Source organism: Nycticebus coucang, chromosome 5 (genome assembly GCF_027406575.1).
Source record: "Nycticebus coucang isolate mNycCou1 chromosome 5, mNycCou1.pri, whole genome shotgun sequence".
Classification (NCBI taxonomy): domain Eukaryota; kingdom Metazoa; phylum Chordata; class Mammalia; order Primates; family Lorisidae; genus Nycticebus; species Nycticebus coucang.
The window spans coordinates 106,265,978-106,280,506 of NC_069784.1; the positions used below are offsets into that span (position 1 = coordinate 106,265,978).

Below are 14,529 nucleotides of genomic sequence, written 5' to 3' on the forward strand. Positions count from 1 at the left end.
GATTTAACAATCCAAGTAAATTTTTCTTACCAATTTTTTAAAATTTTGCCTTCGTATCTCATTTTGCATTGGATGCAGTTCATTATTTTGAAGCCAAAATTCCTGTAGCATCACTTCACCTACAGCTAACGTACAGTAACTCTTAGCGTGTTAAGGTTTTAAGAGTACCAAACGTGGGCGGCGCCTGTGGCTCAGCGGGTAGAGCGCCGGCCCCATATGCCGAGGGTGGCGGGTTCGAACCCAGCCCCGGCCACACAGCAACAAAAAAAATAGCCGGGCGTTGTGTCGGGCGCCTGTAGTCCCAGCTGCTCGGGAGGCTGAGGCAGGAGAATTGCTTAAGCCCAAGAGTTAGAGGTTGCTGTGAGCCGTGTGACGCCACGGCACTCTACCCGAGGGTGGTACAGCGAGACTCTGTCTCTACAAAAAAAAAAAAAAAGAGAGAAAGAGTACCAAACGCTGCTGTTTTAGCTTCAGAAATGAAAGTTACGAAGGAAAAGTCAAGCTGATGTGGTGTAAATGTCTTGGTAAAACTTTCAGTTTTGTCAGTGGGTCTCACTTTCTGAAAGTTGCCAGATCGTCTTAATAGATTTTTCTCTGGTATTTGTTTCCAATTAAAGGATCAAAGTACATGAAATATCCACCCTGATAAATGATGGGGTTTGTGTTAAGAATATATTATTTAATGATTGCTCTCTATGCAAGCTGTTGTGTTTCTTATTTCATTCAAGTTACCTCCTGTTTGTCATTGGAATTGCTTCCTGTTTCTCTCTCTCTCTGGTTTCATTTCTTGCCATTTTCTGGCTTTCATCTATCTCCCCCACCTCACCTAAATATTCATGATTCCTCTAAAACATGCTACTATTTTAAAATTCCATGTTTTCACGGTGTTATTCCTTCTCCTTAGAATGCTTCATCCTCCAGCCCTCTTCTTGATCTGCCTCCTATCAGACCTTCTAGATTTAGCTCCAATGTGGTTTCCTGGAGAAGGAAGTCCTCCATCTGACTTATATGCCCAGCTCTAAGTATACCTTTCTCATAGATTCATCCAATCACTACAACCAGTTCTATAGTATTCCATCTTCTTTTATTTTTATTTTTTTACATTTTTTGTTGATGAAGACCTGACGCACATATTTTAGTGTCCCATCTTCTTGAGAAAAGACACAGGATCTTTTTAACTTTGTATGATCCAGTATAGATCATACTGACTAGCTCAAATTTGAAACTAGTTATTTTTTAAATGAAAGAATGGTGCTGGTCTTTACTTATCTTTCATATCTTAGAAGAGGAAGAAGTTTAAAAACCATTTATACTGGGGCCAGGCATGGTGGCTTACCCCTTAGCACTTTGGGAGGCCAGGGCACGAGGATTGTTTGACATTAGCAGTTGGAGACTGGCCTGGGCCACATAGCAAGACCCCGTCTCAACATGGTGGCACACACCTGTAGTCCTAGATTCATGGGAGACCAAAGCAGGAAGATTGCTGGAGCTTAGAAGTTGGAGGCTGCAAGGAGCTACGATCAGACCCATACCCTCTAGCCTCCGTGACAGAGTGATATCTTCTCTCAAATAAATACTTTATATTTGGCATTCTTTGTTCTCCAATACAGGCTGATAGGGAGCTGCAAGTTCAATCTCCATTATAACCGAGGCATTTTGGTTCTAAAATGCTTTGGCCTATGTGTTGCAGGGGAAATAAAACTTCCTACAAACATAGTTCTGCATAGGAGGCAGTTCTTATTGCAATCTGAAGAGTGAGACTCTAAAGAGCCAAAAGCCATTTTCCTATTGGACGAGCGGACTTGATCCTCTTGCTCTGGGGTCACTCCTTCCTCACTGATACCTCTGCTTAGGGCTACGACTAAAAGTGGGGTGAGGTACGTCATGCAAGTGCAAGGGCAGAGCCCGTCTTCAGATCTTTATATTTTATTCATTGTGTCTCTTGTTTTATGCATTATTTTTGGTTTTTAAAAAATATTGCATTAAAATATTTTTATCTTGATTGCTGAGTTTGAGTTTGGTGCTCCTTTAAATGTCACACTGAGCTGAGCACCTTACTCTCCTCCTGGCTCTACCCTTGCTTCCGTTTCCCCACAAATACTGGAATATTCAAAAGGAAGAAAGAATTTCATTTTCAGGCATTTTTTTTTTCCCCAAGGGAAAGAGAAATGTAAAGACAGGCATGGTAGAAAGGGTTAGGAAACCAAAATGTTCATTAGTTTCGATGTCTTTTTTTGTAGTTCAGGGTTAGGAAACCAAAATGTTCATTAGTTTCGATGTCTTTTTTTGTAGTTCAGGTAGTACATTATTTAAAGTAATAAAACCCCACAAACTACTCAAGTAATAAGTCCTGCAGAAAACTGAGCCAAGGCTGTGACGGAGATGGGGATGTTTTCTTGCTACATTATGACATTCCCCTGATTTGTGGCCAATTACACAGGTTATAAAATGGCTGTTAATCAGGCAAATGCCATATATTACCATCAGGAACTGCTGAAATAGACCCTGCAGAGCCAAACTCTTGACAGCAGCTATTAAAACAGAGATTTAGTCATTTCTCTCTCTGTGGTGGCTGGAGTTAGAAGGAATAAAAATGGTGGGGCCAGTATCCCCTCCATATTTCTAATTTGTGGCTTGGTTCAATTCAATACAGTTCGGTCAGTTCATGAGCTTTAGTCGTAAATGACTTAGGACTGCTTCCCTGCCATTTTTACTCTGACCTTGCCTTGAGGGAGTCTCAACTTGCCAGGAGCAATTTGTTTTGCTTTTTGATTTTTTAATATACATCTGTTAAAAGTAAACTTGCCCTTGTGCGAGTGTGAGATGTGAAGCCAGTCTACATGGCATGATTGAAAGTCTGCAGAGATAAAAATCATTTTGTTGAAGGATAGGAGACTCGCTACAGAATTGATGATGGAAAGAGTTAGAAGATAAATCGATACTACCAGGTAGTCCTACCACTTTGCAGGGGGATAAGATTTTTTTTTTTTTTTTTGCAGTTTTTGTCTGTGGCTGGGTTTGAACCCACCACCTCCAGCATGTGGGGCCGGCGCCCTACTCCTTTGAGCCACAGGCGCCACCCAGGATAAGATGTTTTTTCAATAAAATAACCAGAATGTGTACAAGGCAAGGAAGGAGTAGAAGTGGTATATGAAAAACCTGAGGATGCTAAGGTTTTAAAATTATACACTTTATTTCCTTCTTAATTTACTCCTAACCTTTGTCTCTGCCTAAGATCAGTGAAATTATTTAATCACTAAAAGAAAAGTAGCTAATACTTCTGTAAAATGAGTAACACTCACATGAGATATAAAGATCTGTTCACAAGCTCAAGAATGATGAATCCATGCATTGCTTGATGTAACAGTGCTGTCCAAGACACAGACTACTCCCAAGCATTATTCCAGTCATTAATTTTTATCAAACCAATTGCCACTTTCCTTCTATATCATGGTCTTTTAAACACTCAGTCATCCAGTCCAGACAAATGTATCAGAAAGGGTGTGCTATTATGGAGATAATGCATATACAATTACTAACCTCTTGAGATTCTATGGTATTATTTTATGTTAGAAACAGAATAAACAGTAATATTTACAGGTAAATCAAAATGTGATGTTAAGAGTTAAATTTTGATTGAGGCATTCTTAAAGATAACTTCTCTTTTGAACTCACATACTCCCATTGGTCTGAATCAGCCTTTCCACGGGTAGGCTTATGAAAGACAAAATCTGCTCCATTGACAAAAACAATGTTAGAGAAAATGGGTGAAATTAAGGCTGAGTCCCCTGGCCTACTGTGGTCCAGAAAACAAAGCAGTCATCACCCATTGAAATTGCTGATCCCTCATACAGAATTATGGTTCCTCCTCTGGAGTGTGAACAGTGAAAATGAAGAAAATAAAACCAGCGTGGGCTTGGATTTGGAGGAGAAACAAAAAATGGGAAAACGGTGGCAAACACAGAGGGGCAGAAGGTTTTCCCTAGGAGTGAGATGTAGTGGGTCATCCCAACCCCACCGCATAAGTAGAGGACAAGAAACAAACTTTCAGAACATTCCTGTCTATCATCTTCACAAAAGGCAAAGACCCATTTGATAAAAACGAGGTGGGGAAGGTTACAGCTAAAAACACATCTAGGCGTTGTTGCATGTATAGAATCAGAATCTGGGATTCTGTGGGGGTTTATGCAAATGAATTTGTCTAAATCTAAGATAAACACAAATGCCTTCAAAAGCCTGACAGATATCATGACAGGAGGCCTGTTTTAAACCAGAGAGTACATGTCTCATTTAAAGGTATTACACTCCTTTGATGCTTCCTTACTGGCCCATGGTCAGCTTGCTGTCTAGAAGAGCCAAACATGGGTGTTGCTGCCTGGTCCTTTTAGTTTTTCATTCTAGGGACCTCCCCTCTATCCTGATATACTAAATCTTTGAAGAACTTGCCACAGGACAAGAACCCCTTCCCGCCTTTCCTGAGGCATATTCTGTGACACTCTGTCTAGCAGGAGAAAGAGCGTATCTGAGCCCATTGCAAACAAGGTCTAATTTGGCACCTGTAGACTAGAACAAAGCTGCTTAGTAAACTGTCTCCCTGTATAAAACACGGTGACCTCTGAGGCCCCCATGGGTGGTCCCTTTAGTATATATGTCTGTGCAAAATAGGTAATCAGGTATAAAACACATCCCGAATACATGACAACTGACAGGTAAAGGGAAGGATAGAAATGCAAAGGGATGCCATCTCTAATCATTGTCACTAAGCTCAGTTATTGCCTACATGTTGTAGAGAATTGGAGGGGTTAAAAAAATAACTTGAAACACTGGGTATGGCACCCTCATCAAATCATTTGGTTGGAAGCCTAGGAGAGGAATACAGTGGTAGTTTCACTTGCCTTTCTTTCTAGCTCAGATCCTCTTTCTCCCTACACAGGTCTCAAGGTCCTGCCCTGGGTATTTAGGTCCATTTAGAGGACAGGGTGTTTAGAAATGTCAATATTCAGAAGACAAAGTATTACACAAGAAGATGTAAAAGTATAGTAAAGTGACAGGAATGAAATTGTACCTCTAATGTTTTTTAAATATCCGAAGATGAAAATATCATATAATGCCATAAAATCAATATGATAAAATGCAGAGTCATCATATGTTATAGGAGTTGGTAAATCGTATGTTAAACATGATTTTTTTAAGGAAAACACTAACATTTGTTAAATGTGATTTTGTAAAGGAAACACTAACAATTTGAATAAACTAACGTTATTATTTTTCATTTTACTTGTATCATAAAAGTGACATACACTATACACAAGATTATTATATCATCATCCAGAATGGACAATAAATTATTCTGTTCGTCTCTATTTCCATCTTTTCTTTATTGTTTGTTTTGCAAAACACTTTCCTCTGTCTCACAACTTGGTTATTTTTGACTCCTTTCTCTGTATCACCTTCCACATCCAATCTGTCTCCAAATCCTGCCAAATCCTTTTTTTCTTTCATTTTTCAAACCTGTCCTTTTTGTTTCCACAATGACTGCTACTGCCATCCAACTAATCTGCTACCCCACCGTCAGTTTGTATGGCAAACTCCGAGGTAGTCTCCTCTCATGCCTATGCACCACTCCCAGAATGGTATTTCTCCAAGCATCAAATCTGTCCCTGCTTCAGAATATGAACTGCCTTCCATTGCAGGCTAGACCACAGCACAGCGCTAAAGCCCATCATTTACCCGTGGTGTCACTGTAAATGTAATGTAAAGATTTCCCAGCGGATGCTTGTAAAGAGTTTTCAGGATGGCTAGAGTTTCCAAATTTGCACCCAGGCACCATGTGACCTAGGGTATAGTGCTGTATAAAGTCTGGACACTATTGCTCCTGAGGCCAGGGGTCCTCCATGAGCTTCCTCCCTCCCTGAGAGCTGCACGGGGACTCCAGTGCCTGACATACTCTACTCCAGCTACCCACCATCATGGTTTCTCCTGTTTGAAAAACCCATGGAGCTCTTCTTTATTAATCTTCTTTATTATATTATTAACTAATAATGTACAATGCCTCTGGAAGAACCAGTTTAAATAGGATTTTTTTCATTAAGAATACCTTAGTCAAATTTTTACTGTATATTGTTTCAAAAAAGCATTTGTAAAATATGCATTTCAAAATAATATGTTGAATTATGCCGTACTTGTTGATATATGACTCTGTGATTGTTCTTGAAAACCTTCCAACTCTATTTCTCTCTGCATTCACTAAGTTATAACCTCCCCAACAATAGGCACTGTATTTTCTAATGCTCCTATAAATCTGTCCATCAACCAAAAAAGTACTTTCTATATCCATCAACGAGTGCTTTGTAAATGACCTAAAAATATACAAAAATTGGCATGTATGTATGTCCCATTTCTCTTAGCTAATTTTGGCAGGTCAAGGTTTCATAAGAAACAAAATCAACACTTTAGATTTAAGGAAAAGCTTGGGTTCTAAAAACCCAGAGAGTAGACTAAAATTTTGTAGATGAGATGGATTAATTAATTGGCTAAAAGTAAGGTTAACCTATACAGATTGTGTTAATGCTTTAGAGGAAGAGGCTTTCCCAGCCTACATTCCAATTTGGAGTTTTAAATCATTGATAGTTGTGTTTTAAAACACTTTCCAAGGAAAAATATAAAAAGATATATGAAAGGAAATTTAACCACAGTACATCACTTGGCTTGAGAGTAGACAGTATATAATAAAGATGTAAATGCTGGACCAGGGCAAGGTAGAATATTTACATTGATTTAACTAAAGTGTCAACCATCTTGAAAAGAGGGGCCCAGGGAGTAGGCATATAAGGAAACTAAGTCCTCACCAATTATTATATAATGGCATCAAGAGATAACATAGAGTCAAACCACCAATAATTAACATTATAAACATGTTTTAGTTATATAAGAAAGGTATATGGCAGCAGGAACAGCTACAAAGCTTTAGAATGAGGCAGGCTTTGAAGCAGCTGAGATAGCAAGCTACCAATTTTATTGAGAGTCCTTTGGTACTATTTAGTTTTGAAACTTTGTTCATTGTTTTGTAAAAATTGTTTAAAAAAATAGAAACACTAAATTTTGATATGAGGACAATTAATGACAATTAAGGTCATGGGGGGAGAAAAGCAGAGAGAGGGAAGGAGGGAAAGGGGTGGGGCCTTGGTGTGTGCCACACCTTCTGGGGACAAGACATGAATGCAATCAGTGTAACCCGGCTTATTGTACCTTCAATGTATCCCCAACAATAAAAAAAAAAAAAAAAAAGAAACACTTGGAGTGAAATCTCTTGGAGTCAGAAAGGTCCGTTGTCTCTGATGTGTGAATTGTTTAAGAGCAGTTGCTTAAGCAACTAAGGAGACAAATGTAGATTTTTACATAGAGAGGATCTCCTAAATCTTACCCCAAATAGCATGCGGAGAACCCTAAATAATTTATATATGATACACTCCTTTTTCCTTACAACTTCCCTATGTAGTAGATATCATGATCTCAACTTCAGGGATGATAAAAATGAGACTCAGAGATGGCAGATGAACTTCTCAAAGTCCCACATAAGGGATATAGTGGAGTTAAAAGTTTAGCTAAGGTTATCCGGCTCCAAAGCATCCGGCTGATGCTTTTAACCACTGCTGGATAGAAACATGGAACTTCTGCCATAGTCCAAAGGTGGTATGTTATCATTGTGGCCCTAAAAATATGCTTGAAAAATGAATGAGTGGGTGATTACTGAAGAATAGTAGAAATCACTTAGAAGATCAGAATCAAGGTTTCCAAAGAACCAATACAGATTTCAGGTCTATCTCAAACTTTTGGCTTCAGAACCACAGGTAGAAACACTGCAGAGATAACCTAGCCTCTAATTCAGAAGAGACCTCCAGAATGAGAAAAGAAGCACATTTGTAGAAAATAGACATTAAATGGATTAATTCAATTTTTAAGACAGGATATTCTTTTACTTTTCGGAGAAGGGACAAATGAGAAGTGATAATGAGTCTGAACAAGTACTAGTTCATGAGACAAATGTCCTGAAAGTGAACGAGCCCATCAAAAATGTTATCCAGGTGGCAGTTTGGCAGGAGGCTCCATTTCACCAGATCCTTTCAAAATGAATAGCAGTTCTATAAATTTCACCCTCCTAGATGAGGGATTCATCCAGGGCATTTATTTGTGCCATGTTCATATTATTAAAAATCAAAAATTGTATGTGAGAAACTTAACTGGATTGAATTGAATAGCCAAATTAAACATTTTCATTAAAAATCATCCTGATAATTAGTTGGAAAGTCAGGGACATATATTATACATATTCTTAGGAAATATAAAAAGGAAATAATCTTAGGTTTGGGACCAAAATGTTTAAAGATAAAATAAAGCCATAAATAACTTTATCAAAAACTAGAAAAACAAACCAGGGCAATTGTCAAACCAACATGAATGAATTATGTTTTACTACCTGGTAAATCCGTTCTGTCTCATATCTTCCACTGTAGTTCTTATAGCAGTCGTATGAAGGAAGCTGTTACCTTCATTTTCCACATGTAAAACGGACAGAAATAACAATTGAAGGCACATCGTCCAACTTGGTGCCCGCTGATGACTTCATTACAACATACTACTTTTTAATGACTAGAATTTTCTAAAAGAAGGCATTATTAATGATCAAAGAAATAATATGTAATAGCTTTATTATGTGATCTTACATGAAACAGCTCACTGTTAGACAAAAGTTCTAATACAACTTAAACCCTAATCTGTATTTAGCACCATGCCAGGTGCGTAGGTCATTACGAAAGTTTTGAGAAACATAAAGTCTGCCCTGACAGAAACAAATGAAGCCCTCCCAGAAACACCAATAAGCCGAGCAAGTTGAAACCTGCACGGATGAATCAAAAAGGCCATTGTCGACTGTTTCTTGGAAGGGAAATAAGGGACCATAACACGGTGCATCTTAAAACTTTCATGAGTCCCACCTCCATGGTAAACATGAGAAACTGCTTCTCATTAGTGGAAGTGCTGTGCATCTCTGTGTAGTGATTTTCATTCTGGATATGTCTATCTTGTACAATCTCAGTGGGCATGTGATGAGGGAAATGATCCTGCAGTGTGTTCAACAGGTGACCCTTGCTGCTCTGCGGCACCTTCTCCCATTTTACAGGCTCTGTCTTCGGCAAATTCACTCCTGGACATTTGTCTTCTCTTACATGAAGAGAAGATGAGAAGGGGAGAGCCCGTGTGTGTGAGCGGCCTTTGAGGTTTGGTGGATGTGATCTTTAGGGGGAAGATAGAGAAACTAATGCAGGCTACAGCTATTGAGTATGAGAGCTGCAGGATTAAGAAGGAATCTGCAAAATATAGTTGTGGATTATAAATTGATCTTCTTGTTTTCTGAAAATTACAAGTAAAAAATCAGTTTGAATTTTCTTTCAAGTGTCGAAATTCTGTTTCTTTAGCCACGTTACAGTTCAAACAGGACCTACATTTTGGTTATGAATTACACGATGCCTTCTTTGTCTTTTATTTAAAACCAGCCCTGGAAGGCTTATTTGTCTAAGTTTTTTTTTTTTTTTTTTGAGGTTGTTTTGAAAGTTTTTCAAAAAATCTGTTTTCAAAAAATCTGTTTTTTAAAAATCTGCAGTTCATCTCTGTTCACAATTTCCACTCACCTAATTCTGTTGCCAAAGTTATAAAATGTTCAGATTTGGCTTGAGAAATTCCAAAAACTACTTTAGAAAAAAATGATCAGTGTAAGAAAGGATAAATGAAGAAGGATCAGAGTCAAATAGCTAAAACATAACAATCAGGATAGAGTCAGAATATACACAATTTTAACTTTTTAATGCAAAAAGCATGGAGAATCAAAATTATTACTTTAGAACTTGACAGGCAGCAGTAAAAGTATTTTTCAGGTAAGTCTTTTTTTCTGAATAATTGGCCTGATTGCTCAACTGGTATTTGCTATCAGAATGTAGAAAATAGTATCAGCGCAGGGATGCCCTTGAAATTAATGATTTTTTCCCTGTACATGAATATCTTTACTTGCCAGAACATTTGAATGCTCCAGTATTTAAAAAATCAAATTCAATCAAGAAGCTAAGAAATAAAATTTCCATAGTTCCATTTTATTAATTGATGAAGACTTTCAAAATTAATTTCAAAAGATCAACCTTTTATTGGCAAGGAATCTGTTTAGATACCACAGTCATAATCTGGCTATATTACATAAAGTATACTTTTTGTAACCTATCCAAAAATTTTATTTTAGTGCAAAGAGTAAAAATAACAGAGGTATTAAAAGGAAGATGAATTGTGATTGATAGAGGAGAAAATTCCATTACTTGGCAAGTATGTTTTGGGGAACTTGAATTGTAAATGATAATATATTAGTGACTGAAATGGACATATTGATGTTTTAGAGCCATGCTTTGCTGGAATACCTTATTCTTTGTTTTTAAGTGATGTCAGATCTTTGTCTTGGGACCTAGAAGTAGACACCTTAATGTTATGTGCTTGTTTGAGTTGACTCTGTAGTGTGATGGTGGTTTAATCAGTCTGCCCATAAAACCCTTGATATGAAATGGAGTGGGTCATTAATTCATATGTTCATAGTCTTGTTCACTGGATAGAGAAAAATATAAATACTAAAAAGCTTTGCGGTCATTACAGTGGGTGGTAACTGGAAGTACCACCCACATGCTCCTAAGCACCTATTTAGAGAAAACCTCTGTTTGCCTTTCCCTTTGCTGCTCTTCCCAAACGCAGGCTAATAGAGGCCAAGGGTGTTTTCCAGCTGCCAGTGACCTGCACAGCTGCTGTAAGGTCATGCACTGCATCTGAAAGGGGTGGGCACACAATCCAATCAGGATTGCTCTGGCTTTACTTTGTGAGTACCTTCTCTCCTGATCTGGCCTCTCTGGGTGCCAGGGAAGTGATGAAAATAACAGTCCTTGTGTTGGCTAGTATCAAAATGGTGAATAATACTCTTCCCCAGCTCAGGGTGCTTCAGTAATTTTTTTTAATTAAAAGGAGAGAAATATACATGTATACACAGAGAAAACAATTTAACCAGCACAACCAGCTATAAAGTGAGAGGTTTTGGTACATCATTCTTCATGCCACCATCTGACCCTATGTCAGACTTCCTCTGACATAATGATTTTTCTGTTCCACTCCTATATTGAAAGACATCCAACACTTTTTGTTATTATTGTGTTTGTTCACCTGCTTGAACATGTTTCCTCATGGAGTACAGACTCTAGCCAACAGCTCAGGTCATACTCTTTCTGTTTCTCGGCAGGCCATGTGTTCTGATGTGAACAGGTGATCATCCACTGTATTCACCCAGTTGTGCTTATAGGAAAATGGTCTGCCCAAAATAAATAAGAGCTTAGGAGTATGTAGGTGGTACTTCTAGTTACCACCCACTGTAATGACTGCAAAGCTTTTTAGTATTATATTTTTCTCTACCCAGTGCCCACCAGCTCCCACCCTGTCAAATTTTTATGTATGTGTCAAAATATGTATATACATTGTGCACCTTGCTTTCATGGAAAGGTTTTAAGAATCCTTTAATATCCACAGCTACTCTTCTAATTTTTTTTTTTTTTTTTAAGTAGAGTCACTGTGTCACCCTGGGTAGAGTACTGTGACTTCATAACTCACAACAACCTCAAACTCTTGGGCTCAAGTGATCCAACTGCCTCAGCCTCCCAAATAGCTGAGACTATAGGCGCCCCCCACAATGCCTGGCTAATTTTTCTATTTTTAGTAGAGATGGGGTCTGGCTCTTGGTTAGGCTAGTCTTGAACTCTTGAGCTCAAGCAATTCATCCACTTCAGCCTTCCAGAGTCCTAGGATTATAAGGCATGAGCCACCATGCCTGGCTCATCTAATTTTTTTAAAGATTGTGTATACGTGTCATTGTGTGTATATATATGCCCTTGTATGTAAAGATTGCATATATATATCATTGTATGGACCACCTACATTGATATAAGCAGTACCCTAATGTTGGATATGTTTATTTCCCCTTGTTCTATTACAAATAAAGATCTAATGAATATCCCCAAAAAAATATCTTTTATAAGTATATCATAGGGTAAATTTCTAGCAGTAGAATGGCTGGGACAAATACAAGTCTAGTTAAAATTCTAAAAAATTATTAAATTGCTCTTTTAAAAAAGGCTTCAGTTTGTACTTCTAGCAGCACTCTTTTGAGCACTTGGGAATATCAGACACTTGCCTTTCCCCAATTCGATAGATGGCAAATAATATCTCACCGCTCCTTTGCTTTTCAGTTCTTTAACAATGATGTTTTAATGAGATAATTGATTATTTCTATTTATTATATTGTCAACTACCTATGTTGCCCGTTATCTTTAAATGTACTGAACACTTTATGTATTCGTATGTCATTTTTGCACACAGACATTGCTAATGCTCTCTGAATGATTCTAATTTCAATATGTACATTGCTTTGGGGAAGCTCCTCTCATTTCTCCAACTGTGACCAATTTTTTTCTTTTTTTAAGGAGAAGGAGGAAGAGAAAAAATGGTTGAGGGTGTGGGAGGGATTAGGAGTGGCACTGCCACCCAATAGACTCGGCTAACCCCTGATTTGACAAGCAGTCCTTAGTACGCAGTGGTCAGCATAATTGCTACTGTGAGTCTGGGTGGCTTAGAATCCCAACATTGCCATTCATTAACCAGGCAACCTTAAGAAATTTCCTTAAACTTTCTAAATCTCAATTTCCTCATTTGTAAATTGGAGATGGTGATAGCATATAAGTGTTATTGTTTACATTAAGTAATATCTACTGAAACTGACCAACACTGACTGTAGCACACAGCGCACTCACTCAGTCACTGTCACCCATTACTGTTACTAAAACTGGCAGGTCCTGTCCAGGAGGGACAAGACCACCTTCTCTTTCTTGATCTCAATGCCCATTGTTAGTTAGGGACTCCTTTATTTACATTTTCCATTTCTGTGGAGGAACAAATATTTTGGCATATTAAACAATTAAAGACATGTTCAAGAAATGGCATGCTTTATCCAGTAAAGGGAAGTAAATAATAATGAGGAAAGCATATTCTTTTATTTTTTTAATTTACTTGTCACTAATAAATGATACAAGGAAAAGAAGACAGATGAATTCCATTTCAATCTTAAGGTACATTTGCAATTTAATGCCTACCTAAGTAAGATTTCTAAACTTACATTCTTCTTTTTTTTTTAAGGACAGAATCTCTCTCTGTTGCCCAGGCTACAGTGCCATGGTATCAGCCTAGCTCACAGCAACCTCAGATTTCTGGGTTCAAGTGATCCTCCTGGCTCAGCCTTTGGAGTAGATGAGACTACAGGCATCCTCTATGATGCCTCCTCTCCCCAGCTAATTTTTCTATTTTTAGTAGAGATGGGGTCTCCCTCTTGCTCAGGCTGGTCCTAGCTCAAGGGATCCTCCCCACCCAACCCCCAGCCTCCCAGAGTGCTAGGATTACAGGCATGAGCCACTGTGCCTGCCTAACCTTACATTCTTGTATCAGCAGATTTGGTCTTTATTTTCTTTCCCCTTAATGACTTCAGAACTGTTCCTCTTTATACTATTATACTACACTGTAAAGTACTTAGTTTCTACTATAATATAAATTAACTTAAAGTTTAGAGGATACTAAAAACTAGTGAAAAGAAGCTAGAAGATTTAAACCTATAATATTATCTCTAGCAAATTATATATTTGAATATTAAAGAAAGTATATCAAAGTCTTTGACAAGAAAAACCTATGTAAAGTCTATTTGATGCAATTTGCATAAATATTGTTTTCCCTATGAAGAAACTGGCAGTTTTTTTTTGTTTGTTTGTTTTTTTGTAGAGACAGAGTCTCACTTTATGGTCCTCGGTAGAGTGCTGTGGCATCACACAGCTCACAGCAACCTCCAACTCCTGGGTTTAAGCGATTTTCTTGCCTCAGCCTCCCAAGTAGCTGGGACTACAGGTGCCCGCCACAACGCCCAGCTATTTTTTGGTTGCAGTTCAGCCGGGGCCGGGTTTGAACCTGCCACCCTTGGTATATGGGGCCAGTGCCCTACCAACTGAGCCATAGATGCTGCCCGAAACTGGCAGTTTTATTAGACATGTGCTACAAGTTGTTTTTGCATTCCTTTGATTTTTGTTTCTGTTTAGATAAATATTAATAATGGTTATTTGCTGAATTTGGGAGATTCTTCTCACATGTAATTATCATATCTGAGATTTATAGAAAAGCTAATACAGTGATTTATTTTGGTAATAAAATTTTATAGATAAGTGAAATTCATTATGTCATGAGGGCATCATTAAAATGTAAAAAGATGGATTTTTTGGAGGTTTCATTTCTATAGAAAGCCATCATCAACTTAAGTCAGATAAAGATCAGATATGAAGAAGAAATATCATGATTGACAATTTTAAAGTGTCCAATGGTCATAAAAGCACAAAGTTAATATTATGATTAGCAATATACTTATTG

General features: G+C 37.9%; 1 protein-coding gene across 2 annotated transcripts in view; it reads left to right on the forward strand.

Moving 5' to 3' along the window:
* The window catches only part of LAMA2 (laminin subunit alpha 2), a 656,330-nt gene that overhangs the window by 559,463 nt on the left and 82,338 nt on the right, over positions 1-14,529 (forward strand). The window lies entirely within an intron of this gene.